The 16,756-nt window shown below is 36.1% G+C and overlaps 2 protein-coding genes across 13 annotated transcripts in view; both read left to right on the top strand.

Annotated features, from left to right (window-relative positions):
* Positions 1–16,756, top strand: part of specc1 (sperm antigen with calponin homology and coiled-coil domains 1) — a 182,656-nt gene that overhangs the window by 29,422 nt on the left and 136,478 nt on the right. The window contains exon 1 of one of the 12 annotated variants that reach the window (XM_068221548.2): positions 3,022–3,195. The exons of 10 other annotated variants lie outside the window; for them this stretch is intronic. The gene's annotated coding sequence lies outside the window, so the exon portion shown is untranslated. Of the gene's footprint in view, positions 1–3,021; positions 3,196–16,756 lie in introns of those variants that run through there. One more of the 12 variants, XM_073951567.1, reaches the window with a different exon arrangement.
* Positions 1–16,756, top strand: part of cntrl (centriolin) — a 548,241-nt gene that overhangs the window by 499,911 nt on the left and 31,574 nt on the right. The gene's annotated exons all lie outside the window — the stretch shown is intronic.

Raw genomic sequence — 16,756 nt, 5'->3', positions numbered from 1 at the left:
TCTACTGCACACTGTATAGCACAATTTAAACTTATTTTTAGCTGATGTTGTGTCCTCTATTTGGTCGCAAGGGAATTTATGGCATTTAAAGTCTTGCTTGTGTGTATATAACTCACTCTGAGCTACAGTGAGGCCAAAAGTGTTTTTTGATTTAGATTTGACCGTGTCCCGAGCTTGGCTGATCAGAGCAGTTTTTCCCCCACTGCTTTCCAAGGTCCTTGCTTTCTGTCCACCTCATGGAGGCTGTTTAAAAACATTGCCACTATATCATGCTGTGGCCTGTCTAACACCATTCAAAAGCCTATTCTTTTTGCTCTTTATCCTGGGCTGTAAGTATGCATGATCTGGGCTTAATCATCTTAGAAATTTGTCTTGAGTGTAAAAAAGAATTCTCATAATGGCTCATAAAGTCCTCTTTAAATGTTTTGCTCATTAGCTGAGTCTCAAAGATAGATGCTGAGACGTGGCCACACATAGCCAACATTTTACTGCAAACTCCTGTTATTTTATTTTGAAACTAAAAACAGTCTTACACACAAATACCTAAGCACAAAGTTAGGAAAGCCTTTGTCATGGCACTTTCCTTCATACACTCACAGATTCCAAACACTCACAGAGAAGGTTTGTCAGGTTCTCCAGACTTCAGGCCAATTTTTTTTTTTTTTTTTTAAACAGCTTGCCTCACATTTCAGTCCTTCCACCATTAAGGCACTTAATGACAGAGTTTGACATGATCAGTGAATCATTGTCAAATGGTGCTTCACACCAAACATTAAACAGTCGATCATCTTTGGCTAAGAGTTCCTGGCTGTATATAGCCACTTTTCCCACTGCACAGTACAGCACAGTTCGGCTTGGTTCGGCTCTCTTCAGGTTTTGATATACTCTGTTTGAACTGTCACTACAGTTTAGTACTGCTTAAAGTCGGAGGATTATTGTTATAATTTAGCCACCTATACTACGTTGAGTTCCTGAAAACTTTTTAATTCTGTGTCGTTCCATCCAGCTGAAGAATCAGCTCCTTGGCTACCAATGAAAGGAATGTTTCGACTTGGGCTGCTCCGTATTGGAAAAATCTGATATTGTGATATTTTATTTTTCTGTGATAAATACTGCGATATGACTACAGTTTTACAAAATAGTTTGAATAGCACTATTTGATGGTTTTCTGGGCAGTCTAACAGTATTCAGGTACAGAAATTGAATAATCCCAATGCAAAAAAGCTTTTCTTTCTTTGCTTTGTCTTGTTTGTAGTCCAAATATCTAAAAACCCAAAGATCAAGTAAAAAAAAAACTTCACAACAACTTTACAAGAAATAAGGCAACATTAATAGTTTTTTCTTAAAACAAGCAAAGTTATTTGGCAGTGGGGTAAATTAATCTTGTTTTTGCGTTAAAATGTACAGTAGATATTTGGACTAGAATTTGAGACAAAAAAATGTAAAAAAAGAAAATTAATTGTATAAAGTCCATATTAAAATATAATTATTAAATACAATTTTGTAATTCAGACTCAACTTTGTATATTTTGCGATGTGACTATTGCGGATGCACACATTGCGATATCGATGCTGGAACGATATATCGTGCAACCCTAGTTTGAACCTCTTTAACTGATCACGATGCTGCCATATAAGGTGTTTGATCTTGCTTTGGTATAAAAACACTTTAGTTGTGCGAACAAACCATAAATTATACCATATATATATATATATATATATATATATATATATATATATATATATATATATATATATTTATATATATATATTTATATATATATATATATACATACAATTCTTTTGAACCAATTAGCGATTATAAGTATGTATACATCAACTTTCTTCGTAATAGTACAAATTGTTAGGCAATTGCTGAGGTCATACTAAAAATGTATCAAGTATTAGGTAAAGAACCCAGTCAAAAAGCCCAAAGTCAACCAAACCGAATTGCACTATAACATTCAGTGGAAAAACGTTTTATGACAGGTAGCACATTTTTTTCTGTCTGTGCTTTGAAGCGTGGCTTCTTTTAAGGTATGGCTTTTGTTCAAAGTTTTAACACAGACTGAAATGTTTTGTTTAATAATGGTGTTTTTGAAGTCATGTGACTCTGGTAGCTAGTTTATGTTTTACTATGTTTATACCTGATTTTAAAAAGTATTTTTATATTATTATGATGAATATAATGTGTATTTGTGTAAGATTCACACAGTTTTGTTTGTCACATACATTACCGGTCAAAAGTTTGGGGACAGTTTCAAGTAAATGATTCTGTTCATCATTTACTTAATGTTAAAAAAAAGTTAAATTGTTAAATACTTATTTATTAAATGTTTATTTATTACTTATTGTATGTAGTTTTAAATTAAATTATTATTCCAGTCATTATTGCTTACTATTACCATTAATAAGAATAAGAATAATATTAACAATAATAATAATAATGATAATTATTATTTGAGTGATTTGTGAAGGATCTTGTGACTAAAGACTGGAGTAATAAAGCTAAAAATGCATCTGTAAAATCACTGGTATAAATGATTAAATGGTAAACTACTTATGAACAGTTATTTTATAGTGCAGTAACATCTCACAATTTTACACTTTGTTCTGTATTTTTGATGAAATAAATGCAGCCTTGGTGAGCAGGAGAAGCTTACTTTAAGACATTTAAAAAACCTACTGAACCTAAACCTTTGACCGGTAGTGTACATGTTTTAACAAGGGTGATGCTAACTTTCAGACTGCACAATGTCATCAAAGCAGCACTTGATCTGATGACAAATATATCTGGACTGCAAATACAGTAACAGCAAGTCTGTTTTAGCTCTTCTGTTAAAGCGGATTTTTTCAGCACAACATAGTGATTGTGGGTCCAGATCATAGTCACTCAGTGAACAACAGAGGCATAGTAGATGCTTAAAGCTGCTTACTGTGATTTAGCTGGGACTCTGGGACTGGTTTGATGCCCATGTGATCCCACAATTAATAGACCTCGCTCTAAGTAAATGCTGTGCCAGTGGGGCTTGTGCTCTACTGTGACTATTTAAAAACATAAATGCCTTCAGCAATATTTATCTTGTAAATATCTTTTCAAGAAGCCGTAATCTCTGTCCTGATTTCTCTTCCTACCTCTCTGTTCTGTTTCTTGACGGCATAGCAGAAGTAGTTACAGGAACTGCTGCTATAATGGTAGGATTTGCACACATATTTGTGGGTGGGTGGGTGTGTGTATGTATGTGGTTTTGTATGAGAGAGCAAGGGGCAATTACTTGTGAAAACAGCTTTTTAGGTCGGATTCTTCAAGTTCTCTGTTTTTTAGTTTCATGTCTCCACATGTTTCATTTAAGGAACTGGACTGTTGTGCCACCTTTTCATGTCTCCTTTTGTTGAAATGCTGCTGGATTATTTTAAGACTCTAGCTGAGGCCAGAAAAATGTTTAGAGGATGTGATGAAGCCGTCTGATATTTAGCTTCCACATCCTTTAAAACCATGACTGGGCTCTCCGAGATAACATGCCAACGGGGTTTACGACTAACAAGCTGAACCTCAACCTAGAAGGATTTCAGTTTGCCTCCCTTAACATTGACAAAAGAAATGTTAATGCTCAAAGCATTTTTTGTTATATTTTTTGCTGAAAAAGTGCATATATTTTGCTGAAAGGGGCCATGTGAGGTTTAGGTTTTAAAGTGACCAGTACATAAACAGTTAGCTGTTTGAATTGTGGTTCGAGTCCATGTGTCATTAACATCTGAAACTGAGAACTCTTGAGTCATTATGAGCTTCCTCTCTCTCTCTTCCTTAGTAGATCTTGAAGAGGAAGTTGGGTCCCCTGTATCATCATCCTCGCACTGAAAGTAGGATGAGATCTTTTGGAGATTATTAAAAACATGCTCTGACTAATCCCATATTTAATATTTAGCATAATGATAGTAGGCCTGTCACAATTATCAACATATAGACTTACCGTGTAATGATCTCAATAATTTTTTTGATGTTGCAATATATATTTACAATAGGGTATATGCCGAGCTAGTGCTGTTCCCATGCTGAAACACTTCCGGTGACCTGTTATTGTGAACTTTTTTCCATTTTATACGGTTCCTTATACAGCATCGATGTTGTAATGTCATTAAAATACATTCAGTTAATTAAAATTTAGCATTTATTTAGTTGCTCAAGCGTAAAACGAGATAAAAAGCTTTTTACTCGTACGCGCCCGTCAGAATCGGCAGGCTAACGCAAAAGCTCAATTGAATATACAGGGGTAAAATAAATGCTCATATTATAAAGATATGGCGGGGGAAATGTAATTTAATGCAGGGCTTCTTGTATAATCTGATACCCACTTTAAATCGGATATCACTCAGCTAGTGGAGATCGCTGATTTTTAAAGAAAACAGACCTTAAACGCACCAGATTTTGCATTGGCATTCAATTCGCCGGAAGCGCTTAACCCAGGTTACTGGCAAATTAAAAGTCCTATTAGTATGCTTCGGCATATACCCCATTTAGGGATGCACCAATACCATTTTTTTGGAAGCGATCCGATCCAGATACCAAAATTCTATTGACCGATACAGATCTGATCCTAATACTGTGCCTTTTTAATTTTAATTTTTTTTAAACCTAATACAGTTTCTAATGTTTTGGTCCTCAAATAATATATCATCTTTAGTAAAAATTATAGACCCATAGGCCTACATTATATGACAGACAGCTGTAACTAAAAACATGATGCTTGCTGCAAAGTAGGCTACATTATTTGAGCATTCATTATGACATTGATCTGATCTCTTGTGGTCCAGCTTATGTTTCTTTTTTTTAATATTTAGATTTTTCTTTGAAATCTGTACACGGCTACCATTATTGACACTAATCATTGGTAAAATAACCAGCCCTTTAGCAAAGCCTGATATTTTCCTGCAGATTTGAAGCAGACTAAACTAAACTCTGAGGCCAGTTTTTCTTATTAAACATTCCCTCGCCTAAAAACTGAAAGCATGTCAAAAAATAATTTTTTGTCTGAAAAGTTGTTTTTGAAACAAATTTGGTTTGGTGTAATTTGTTGGTTATTTTAATGTATTTTTGTTGGTCAGTTATCTACAAAATAAACTAGAATATTTGAGGTGAAGTTCAAAACAAGTTCCGTTTATATGCTTTAGCACACAAACTGACAAACAGGTCTGTTTAATAAAATATTAATGTATATAAAATGATAGTGAAATATTCACAGATTCAGAGTCACCTATTTTAGGCTAAATAATAATAAAAATACATATTGCGCCTGTCAGTTTCACTTGTATTAATTTAATCAGCTACTTTGTCCACAATGAGCCAGACTTTACAAACTATTTGCAGCACTTAACGTATTCACCTCGAAAGAATAAACTCAGTTGGAAGGAAGAGAGAACAGAAACTCTTTATGAGAATAATTTTACGTAGCGGCGCATGACGCTGCTGCGCAGCCGGTGCGCTTGATGAAGCGATTGATGCATCACTGAGACAGCACGCAGCCCTCAGGTATCTGCGGACACTTTCAAAACAGCAGCACAAAGGGGAGAAATCAGTGCGTTGAAGATCTGTCCAATGTATTATTGAGCCTTTTCTCATTTAAAGTTTTAGATAGGCCTACTTTGTTTGTGAAGAGCAGGTAATAACCCTCTCTACTCCAGTGTTGAGAATGCGATCTGCTGATCTAACAGATACAGCGCAACATGATGTAGAAACAGCAGTAAACTCCATGTTATGGGTCAAAATGAACCCCTTTAATGCAGGGCTAAATGCATTTCTCCACTGATTATTAAAACTAACGGGAAGAAATAGTCTTGGAGAAAGTTTGTTATGTTGTCATGAACGTGACACGCAGTTTAATTGTGAATGAATGGAGAATGATTGACAGGCGCAGCAGAGGGAAGCACTGAAGTGAACATGAATTTATGCACTTGAATATTCATCTGTATTTCACATTAAACTATAGAATGGCCTTAGAACATTTGGGATATAGTAGGCCTACATGACAACTTTCCAGTGCCTTGTAATAGGCTACCTTCGTGGCTTTTGTTGGCTTATAAATTACACAGAATATAACGCACGCGCAAGATCGGAATTGGATCGGTACCAGCTGGCTGTAGCCCCATCCAGCAAAAATATGCGGTATCGAACCGATATCCAATCCAACTATTTCTATGCATCCCTATTACAAATACACAAATAATGTTAAAACCAAGTTACAATGACTTTACATTCTATTTCACTGTGTTAGAGTTTATAGTTGAACATTTACCTAATTGGACAATTAATGTTATATATAATAGGACATTTACCTTTTTAATATCGCATTATAGAACCTAATATTTCATTTGCACTGAGTAGTGCGGTTCAGTTTGGTACGGTGCGGGTCACCTTTATCAGGCTTGTGTCGCCACTGCCAAGGGGTACCAATGGTATCCTTTTAGTAGGTGTGATGTATGACAGAAAGTTGTAGTCGACGTCATTCTGCAATGCTACAAGAAACATTTGCTCATATGTTTTTTCGCGCGTCACTCTCCCGTTTGTCTGTTTCTGAAAGGATCGGATGTCAGAAGCACTTCAATAATCATACACACGTTATTATTATGAGCTTAAGTTCATTATTTCAAATATAGACGCGCACACAAGCTCTCTGGAAAAAGTGAAACCGCTCGCGCTTTTAGACGGCATCGCAAATAACAAAAAGACACATGCAGATTCTGCTCTTCTTCTTGGCTTTGTGGCTGTTCATCAAGAGGACAACATTGTTTGTTTGAGCTCAGGTCTTTATTATGTGTATATATTAAAATGGACGTATTAAAATGGATGTGGTACATACTGTGGCCATATATAACCTTATGATAGATATTTTAAGGTGTTTATGGTTATTTGCATTAGTCTGCTGTTATGTAATCATTTTATAAGGATTACATAACATCTTTTATTAATGATGTAATAGTATCACTTATTGCATCAAATTTGGTGACAATATATCACAACAAAATTTCCATATCATGACAATCTTGTTGATAGGTTTAGAATATGTCAAATTGACTTTATTTACTAAAATTTACTTACTTTATTATTATTTTTTTTTCAAATATTCACAAATTTGTGATCCATATAGATCTTTGGACTGATACTAATACTATTGACAATTAAAATAATAATAATAATAATAATAATAATAAGCAAGAGACAAGACAGAAAAAAGTATGACTATATGCACAAGATCTTTATTAAAGACATGCCCATTTCCAACGATTTAACATTAAAGACAACCACTGCATTTTGTGTGATCTAAATAGAGATAATGCACACATTATACGTAGCATGAACCAAAAATATTTTCAATTGTATATTTACAGATTTGAAGTTAAGTTAACTGACTTTACATTAGCTTTGCAAAGTTATGGTTTATGAAATATATCAGCAAGAAACAATATAGTATATAGGCTTCTCTCTGACATTTACTGTAAATAATGCAGGATTCTGCACAATATATTCATGTTTTCCCAACACAAATTAAGTTAACAAATTTATATTGATTGAACATAAACATTTAAGTTGCTCCCGAAAAAAATCAGTAATTGTGTTATTTTATCTCATTTTAAATAAGTTAGTTTGCACACTGTAAAAAATTGAATGACAAAGTCAAGACCAATGTTTTATGTTGCTTTATCTTATTTCAATACATTTCTTTTATTTTTAAGTTCTACAAAGCTTAACATTTTTAGTCTGTTTGATTGATGTTAGTTGGGATGATTAGAAAAGTTCAATTAATTCAGCTAAAAAAATTAAAGCAGCAACATTTTTTTACACTGCAGCAAAAATATTTTTCAGTGTTTGGTGTATTAAGTATAATCTTAAAAAGCAGCACAGCACTACAGTATATAGCATTTGGATATCACTGTAAATAAAAATAATAGATAAAAAGAAATGACCATCAACATGATTCAGAGATACATTCATAAAAATCCCAAACCCCAAAGGCTGCATTTTAGTTTCTGTGAAGTAAAGATTGTCTTAAATAAAAGAACCTTCCTGTAGTACTAGCACAAAAACACGCTCGCCTAATATTATTATTGTCAATGGAGAAAGATGCTTTATGCTGTCCAGCGGTGATTCTAACAGCAGTGGAAAACAGGGCCAGAATAACAAGGTTAGAATGTTAGTAAACCTCTATTGTTAGTGTGTCATTTAAACCTTAGCAAGGTGACTAGGCTATAAATACAGAGGAGATGTCTTGCAAGGTCACTTGATTTTATCTGCACCATTTCTGACTTGCTGCAGAATGGCTGTAGTCAATGTTTACATTTAGTTCGTACTTAGCAATTTAATGTTTTTATCTCTGTCTTGGTTAGAGGAAGAGTTTGGGTCTAAAAAATATGAAGCATGTGTCAAATAAAAGCATGAACTTTATTTATTTATTTATTTTTTTTCTAGTTTTCACTAATTTTTGATGCATAGATCTTTGGACTAATACTGATACCATTGGCAATAATAATAATAATAATAATAATAATAATAATAATAATAATAATGATAAGCAAGAGACAAGACAGAATAAAAGTATGACTATATGCACATGATCTTTATCAAAGACATGCTTATCTCCAGCGATTTAACATTAAAGACAACCACTGCATTTTGTGTGATCTAAATAGAGATATAGAGACTTGCTGCAGAATGACTGTAGTCAATGTTTACATTTAGTTTGTACTTAGCAATTTAATGTTTTTATCTCTGTCTTGGTTAGAAGAAGAGTTTGAGTCTAAAAAATATGAAGCATGTGTCAAATAAAAGCATGAATAGATTGACATTTGCAGAGCTGTCTTTTTCTATAAACCCACAATCAAACCAAAAGTGCTTCAGGGTATGTGTTGGTGCTCTTTTGTTAAGGAATTCATAAAGATACACAACAAAATCATTTTAAGACATTCAAAAAAGTGTCAGAGTGCCCTAGATTTTGTTGTTATGTAAATGTATTGTGTATTTATACAGCGCATTTATTGTGTATGGCCATACACCCAAAGCGCTTCACTATCATGAGGGGGGGGTCTCTCCACATCACCACCAGTGTGCAGCATCCACTTGGATGATGCGGCGGCAGCCACAGGACAACGCCGCCAGTGCTCTCACCGCACAGGAGCTAGGGAGAGTGGAGAGACAGTGATGGAGCATATTCGGTGGATGGTGATGATTGCCAATGGAGGGCATTTGGCCAGGACACCAGGGTTACACCTCTTCTACTCTTTACAAGAAGTGCCATGGGATATTTAATGACCAAAGAGAGTCAGGACCTCAGTTTAACGTCTCATCCAATAGACTAGATATAGTTTATTTATTTATTTATTTATTTTTTGATTGATTGCCAAATAAACGTAGATGTCTGGTTTAACATGTCATCCGAAAGACGGCGCTCACTGACAGTTATAGTGTCCACATTACTTTTACTGGGGCATTAGGACTCACACATACTGCAGGTTGAGCGCCCCCTGCTGCCCTTACTACCACCACTTAGCAATGTAGTTTTCCCATGTGGTCTGTCATCCAGGTACTGACCAGGCTCAGCCCTGCTTAGCTTCAGTGAGTAACCGGTCTTGGGCTGCAGGGTGATATGGCAGAGGTGGCAGATTGATGTTGTGCAGATTTTCTCACTCTTCTTCAGTTTTGGCACTCTTCAATTTGTTATAGGCTATATTGATTTTTAAAATAACCCAAATATTATTTAACATTTTTATTTGAACAATATTTTCATGATTATTTTTGGTTATGTAATATATACATACTTAACTTACACTCAAAACTTTCTGTCATTATTTTGGCTACCATGCTTTACAATTTACACCTGTTTGTTTTTCTTCTTTTTTTTGGTGAACACATAAAAATATATATAAAAAAGCAGAAATCGCTTCAGAATATCTTTATGTGTGTTCAACCAAAAGAAAATAATAAAGGAAATCCGTTTTGAAGCAAGTCCGGGAGTAAATTTTGGGACATTTTCAATTTTGGGTAATGCCTCTAACTATTCCTTTAAGTGTCATTCATTCATTCATTCATTTCTTGTCGGCTTAGTCCCTTTATTAATCTGAACCGCTAACTTATCCAGCAAGTTTTTACACAACGGATGGCCTTCCGGCCGCAACCCATCTCTGGGAAACATCCACACACACACACACTCATACACTACGGACAATTTAGCCTACCTAAATCACTTGTACCGCATGTCTTTGGACTGTGGGGGAAACCGGAGCACCCAGAGAAAACCTACGCGATGGCAGGAAGAACATGCAAACTCCACACAGAAACACTAACTGAGCCGAGGTTTGAACCAGCGACCTTCTTGCTGTGAGGCGACAGCACTACCTACTGCGCCACTGCCTCGCCCTCCTTTAAGTGTAATTGTACAAAATACACTGACATTTCCTTTTACAACCTCACTGACAATTCTTTGCTGATCCTGTTGAACAATAGTGAAAATTAGACAGAAATTCTCAACTTCAACTGTGATTAACTGTATTCTATCTTTCATAACCACGTGTGTATGATCTGCACGCGCTTTTCACTGAGATGCGCACGCTTGCAAGCTTAAAAATGAACAGTTGTTTATTAAGTCTGACAGACCAACTAACGTATATAGTTCTTAATATTGAATAATTGCATAAAGATATATATTTTAGATTTTGCGTAGCTTAGGCCTCATGATGTAATACTGCTAGTTTACGAAACAAAAGAAAGACGTCCTATCAAACTGTTCAGTTCTGGACAATTCTGAGGTATGAAGTTAATGCATGTTTAGGCATGGGACGATAATCGTTTTTAAGGTATACCACAGTTTGGAAAAGTCAAGGTTTTAAAACCGCCAACATTTTTTTGTAATACCGTTCCTAAGGTATGTGTAAGATTATTTTATTTATGTTTTTTTTTGAGGACAACTGTATCTCCTGCAGAAAAAAATATCCAAAAGTGCCATTTAAATGGTAAATAAATCTGTGTTTTTGAAACAAATGAAGACAGCCTGACATGTTTATGTGTCAAAATATTATAAATGTTTCTGATATAAAATATATTGTGTTCAAAGGGAATTTTTGAATTTTTTTTTACTTAGACATTTAAAAAGATTATAATTTAGAACAGTAACCACAATAACGTGGTACTGTAAAACCGTGATACTTTTATCCAAGGTTATCATACCGTCAGAATCTTATACCGCCCCATGCCAATGCATGTTCATTAATTTTTAAGGTCACACTTTACAATAAGGTTCATTAGTTAATGTTAATTAATGCATTTACTAACATGAACAAACAATGAACAATACATTTACTACTGTATTTGTTCATGTTAGTTAACGTTACTTAATGAAAATACAGTAGTTCATTGTTAGTTCATGTTAACATGTTAGGGTGCATTAACTAATGTTAACAAGCATGGACTTGGATGTTAATAATACATTAGTAAATGTTCAATTATGATTAATAAATGCTGTAAATGTGTTGTTCATGATAGTTCATGTTAGTAAATGCATTAACTAATGAACCTTATTGTAAAGTGTTACCTTTTTTTAATCATCCCTGAATAAATGTCATGTTTTTTAAAACCTTAGATACTTTGTTGAAGTCATGGTTTGGTGCTGAGGAAATTGCAAAGCCCCGGGATGTTGAACTACCGGATTTTGCAAGCCCTGTTGTGTCTTATAGAATTTTTTTTCTTCATTTTTTGAAAAATCTAATCATTATTTAAGCAGATTAAAATTGTAGTGGCCGAGAGTGCTTTCTGCTCGTAGAAGTTTTTACCACTTTGCTTTTGGGACGGTGGATTTCAAATTGGGTCACTTTATATGGGACGGCAGCATCATGAGTGACCGACCTGTTTTTCTTCGACAATTGAAGGTTATTTTCGGATAACTGTACATGTTCTGTGTCAGTGTCATGGTCCGCTTGCAAGCTATCAGAGCGAAGCGTGCGCTCATCTCTCCTGTCCTACAAAGTGCTGATGTAGGTTTGGTTGGCTATTAACAGCAGGGATAAATGTTAAATTCCCTCGAGTCACTAAGGTTGACATTACTGGCTGCAGTACAAAGAGATGCAAATATGCTGGAGTAGATGTTGGATGCAGTCTGATTCGCTCTTCATTGATTTTTAATTAGAATTTCACTCACATATGCTCAACGGGACTTGCGTATGCTAGAGACCGTTTGCTAGCTGTAAATCAAACACAAACTGTGTATAAACCTGTGTTAGATTTATAGGCCATAGATTCCATAGACTTTATAAAAAATAGAGCTGCATGGTGGTGCAGTGGGTAGCACGTTCGCCTCACAGCAAGAAGGTCGCTGGTTTGAGCTTCGGCTGGGTCAGTTGATGTTTCGGTGAGGAGTTTGCATGTTCTCCCTATGTTTGCGTTGGTTTCCTCCAGGTGCTCCGCTTACCCCCACAAGTCAAAAGACATGTGGTACAGGTGAATTGTGTAGGCTAAATTGTTTGTAGTGTATGTGTGTGAATGAGTGTGTATGTATGTTTCCCAGTCATGGGTTGCAGCTGGAAGGGCATCCGCTGTGTAAAACACATGCTGGATAAGTTGGGTGGTTTATTCCGCTGATGCAACCCCAGATTAATAAAGGGACTAAGCCGAAAAGAAAATGAATGAATTAATGTATAAAAATATGGACGTAAAGGCGACCCATGATAAAGAAGGCTGTATACCTTTCCGGTCTTTCAGTCATTCAAATGCACTTTCTTTCTGTGCGTTCACTCTGATGGGCAATTATTATATTTTCTTAAAGGGTCACAAAACACCAAAACACGTTTTTTGAGCTGTTGACAGTCGTATATGTGTCCCACACTGCTAAAAACACTATTAGGACACCTATATTTCACTAAAAAGTGTAAATTAGTTGTTTTTGCGTTATTTCAAGCAAATTCGTACTTCCGGTTTTAAACGAATTTTAGAAGCTGTGTCACGGCAATGACATAATAGCGTGTATTCCAGCGTGCAGACTGGACATCTGTACCAGAGTGTGTCTTATTACGTCTTACAGTGTGATGCATTAATGCATGAGTAAGGCTTGGATCAAACCAATCAGCGCGCTCTATTGTGCAACTTCATTGATATTCATTACTGTCACAGTTTTTAGACGACAGAGACGCCACGATGTGTTGGCAAAACAAGCGTGTAGTGTTGCTTTTATAGTTTGCTGCAGTTAAGTTTTGTTTTCATTTTCTCTCTGTGAGAGCTAAGCTGGAGTCACGTGTGGATTTACAGTGTACGCGACGCTCGACAACAATAACTTGCGTGTCTAAGGAGGATTATTGTTTACCTGAGAGCTGTTCTCATCTGCAAACGCTGAGATCCTGATTCGCTTGTAGTCTTCTCTTATTAATGACGCGGCGCTAGTTGCTGGTGATTGTCCTGTCTCTACAGATTTGGTAAGTGAGCGACCAGTGCTCTTTGTTTATTCAGTTTGTTCGTATTAAACTAAATTAACTATTGCACCGAGATAAAACACGCGGCTTTCTGACACTACCTGCCGTGTGCATCTAAGTTTCCGGGAAATGCGGAGGTTTTTTTTTTTCTCTCATTCGCCGTGCAGTATCAAACATTGCATGAAAAATACATGCTTAGAGCAGTTCCTCGAATCAAATATTTCGTTTGTTGTGAGGGGCATGAATAAATTCCCTGAATGAAAGAGCCAAACTGCAGTTAAAGTCCACCATTTAATAATTTGGCAAATAATTCGACTACAGATGTCCATGTAGGTTAAACACCATCACTTTCTCCAGTGTGTTTATTTTGACTCTGAAACTCGCGCGTGCCCAAATAGACACTCCCACACCCTCCCACTTTAGTTCCTCCGACACTCCCCCCTAAACAGAGCTGGTCATGCCCACTTTTCTGACTTTTTCCAAAGTAGAGGTGTGAAAACACCCTGCTGAAACGAGGTGGTTTCATGGCCCTTTAATAAAATTTTGTTTTTTAAAAACTTTGAATAACACTTCACATTTGTCAGTCAGCTGTAGAGTCCATATCACTGTATCCTTCTGTGCCTTCTGTTTGCCGTTTGATCTTCAGAGAGGACCGTTGGATACTTCCGTCATATGACCGTTCCTTCAAACAGTCTGCATAGTGTGCTGTAATCAGATAAGCATTCACAGGCTTCCTCTAATTACACCCACCCACCATACATTTACTGTCTTCTCACCAACAGCAGTCCGTGTGTTTTACAGCTGGGTGAATTGGAGTGGTTGAGTTGCTATAGCTTGCTAACTCTTAATTTTGATAGAAGTTTAGTAACTTTGCAACTACCTGCAAGTAAGGAGCATTAGTCAAATGTCTGCGTAATATCTGCAAGCTGTTTATTTTGATGAACCTCCAACATAAATTTAACTGACTACAAGTAACTTTGCAACTACCCGTCAGCTTTTTCTACTAACCCTAAACCTATTCTTAACTTAACAGCCTAATAAGAGCCATGGTGTATTCACCTGATTTGTTGACAAATGGGTTGCAAATCCATTCCTTGCAAGTTTGTGAGTTGTTCACTGGGTTTTCCCCTTAGCAAAGAAACTTTCCAAAGACGTCTGTTTCTTACTAATTTTGCTGCTTATGGTTTTAATTTTGGGCGCTTAAGTGACCAAGATGTAAGCGAGAGAATACGGTCATTTTTCAAAATAAAAGATTGTTCAGACTCAGATAATAAATAAAACGGAAAAAATTTATGATTTCTTGTGTAGCCCAGTAAAAATTTATCCACGGACTAGTGGTTGAGGAATAAATTATAATTGAGGATAAAATGATTTAATGCAGGACGTGACCCTCCACAGAGCTCACCGAGGCCCCCTTGTGGGCCGTGACCCCCCCTGTTGGGAACCGCTGATCTAAATTAATGATCAATCAATCAATTAGTCGTTAATTAATTGATTAGTCAGGATTTCGACATGTCAGGACGTGTTCATTGAAATGCAAGCATCCTCACCAAAAATGGTTTTATAAAAGGCTAATAATATGGTAAAAAGCAGCTTTTTTGATTGATTATTTTATATCATCTTCTAATGGTTAAATGTAATGACATTTAATGATGATTAAATGTATGGTAATGAATTACCATATTGTTAGTATTCTGTGATATATTATTAATTGATCCATTGATAAATGCTTATGGTTTTCCATAAAAGGACTTATCTTGCTTTCTAAATCATGTTTCATTATAGTAAAACACTATGCACTAAAGAAAGATTATTTTTGTTTTTTGATGAGCTAAGCAAGTCTTTCTCACTGATAATGTTCTGGTGCTCTTATAGCTATCATTCCAGCATCTCTTGGGATGTTGTTAATGGTTGAGTGTCTGCGTGTATTTGCACCCCACCATTCAAATCAATAAGAGCTACCCACAAGGGGAACACATTAGCTCACTCAAACTCACCCCTTCTCTATTTTGTAGAGCACTTATGCCTCTTTCAGTCAATGGCCACCTGTCCACTCCTCTCACATTACCTCTGCTTTGTTCACTAATGTGTGTCCTGCTCTCTACGAGTCACTCAATTTCTCTACATTAATAGAGATCTAGTTGGGTGAGACCTACACTCCAAATTAAACTCTCTGATAAGGGGCTTTCAATTAGTAGATCACTTAAAAAAGCTCAAGCTTAGTCATCAGAATCTTTTTTTGATGTTCCTCTGGGTTGTCTCTCTCACGTTCTCTCTTTCCCGTCTTTCCACTTCTAAATTGGCCCACTTTCACTTGCATTAAGATTATTTCTCATAAATGATTGCTGCATGTTCCTGAAAGGCTATTTCTTTAGCAGATTGCTTTGCTGCTCCTATTTTCGTCCCTTTTTTCTGCATTGCAATTCTACAGAATTGTAAATGAGGGCTATGCTGAAAGCTGAAAGCAAATGAACCCCCTGGTATGACCCTATCAGTACTGTTAATTTTTTATCGCAACTTGAACTCCATATTAGAGCTGGTAAACCATTAATCTAATCTAAGGCTGGGCCATTAATCGAAAAACAATCTAAATCGACACTTAGAATCTATAATCAATCTAATTTTCCCAGGTAAATTTTTTTTTTTTTTACGATTAGTTTCTCTACCGAGTGTGGAGTCACATGATCCTGCTATGTTAAGGCTGATTTATACTTCTGCTTCAAGTGCATGCGTATGATCTTGTGCAGCCTTTGTGTGCTCACATACCCGCGCACCTTTCAAAAATGTAACTACACGTTGCAATGACACAAAGTGCAAGCTCTGTGATTGGTCGGTTTAGTAGCGTTAAGAAGCGTGGGTGGCGCGGAGAGCTGTGGGACAGCAGCGTGCCTGTTGGAGCGAGTGTTTAAAAGTGTGGAGTTCCGTGAAGAAGCTCCAGATGCAATCTTTTGTTTTGTGTTTACCTTACGATTAAAGTTGTTGCACGCCTGCCGGTTCCCGCCTCTAAATGAGCTTGTTTTAGCTTTTTGTAGATTTAAGGTAGCGTTCAGAAAAAGCAAAACCCCTGTAAAGAAACTCGATAAAGAGGAACATAAAAACCTCACTGCCAGCTAGCGTTTGGGAAGTGTTATTGCAGACCGACACAAATAGCACACTGAAGCATACATGCGTGCTTAAAAACGAGAGATTTTTTAAAAAATAATCGTTATTAATCATCATTAATCGTAATCAAGTTAAAATGTTCAATTAATCGAGATTTTGATTTAAGACCAAATCGCCCAGCCCTAGCTAGTCGCATGCAAATTAAATGTTT

This window comes from Danio rerio, chromosome 5, assembly GCF_049306965.1.
Source record: "Danio rerio strain Tuebingen ecotype United States chromosome 5, GRCz12tu, whole genome shotgun sequence".
Lineage (NCBI taxonomy): Eukaryota > Metazoa > Chordata > Actinopteri > Cypriniformes > Danionidae > Danio > Danio rerio.
The sequence above is the reverse complement of the archived record's forward strand: the minus strand, read 5'-3'. Positions and strand labels throughout refer to the sequence as shown.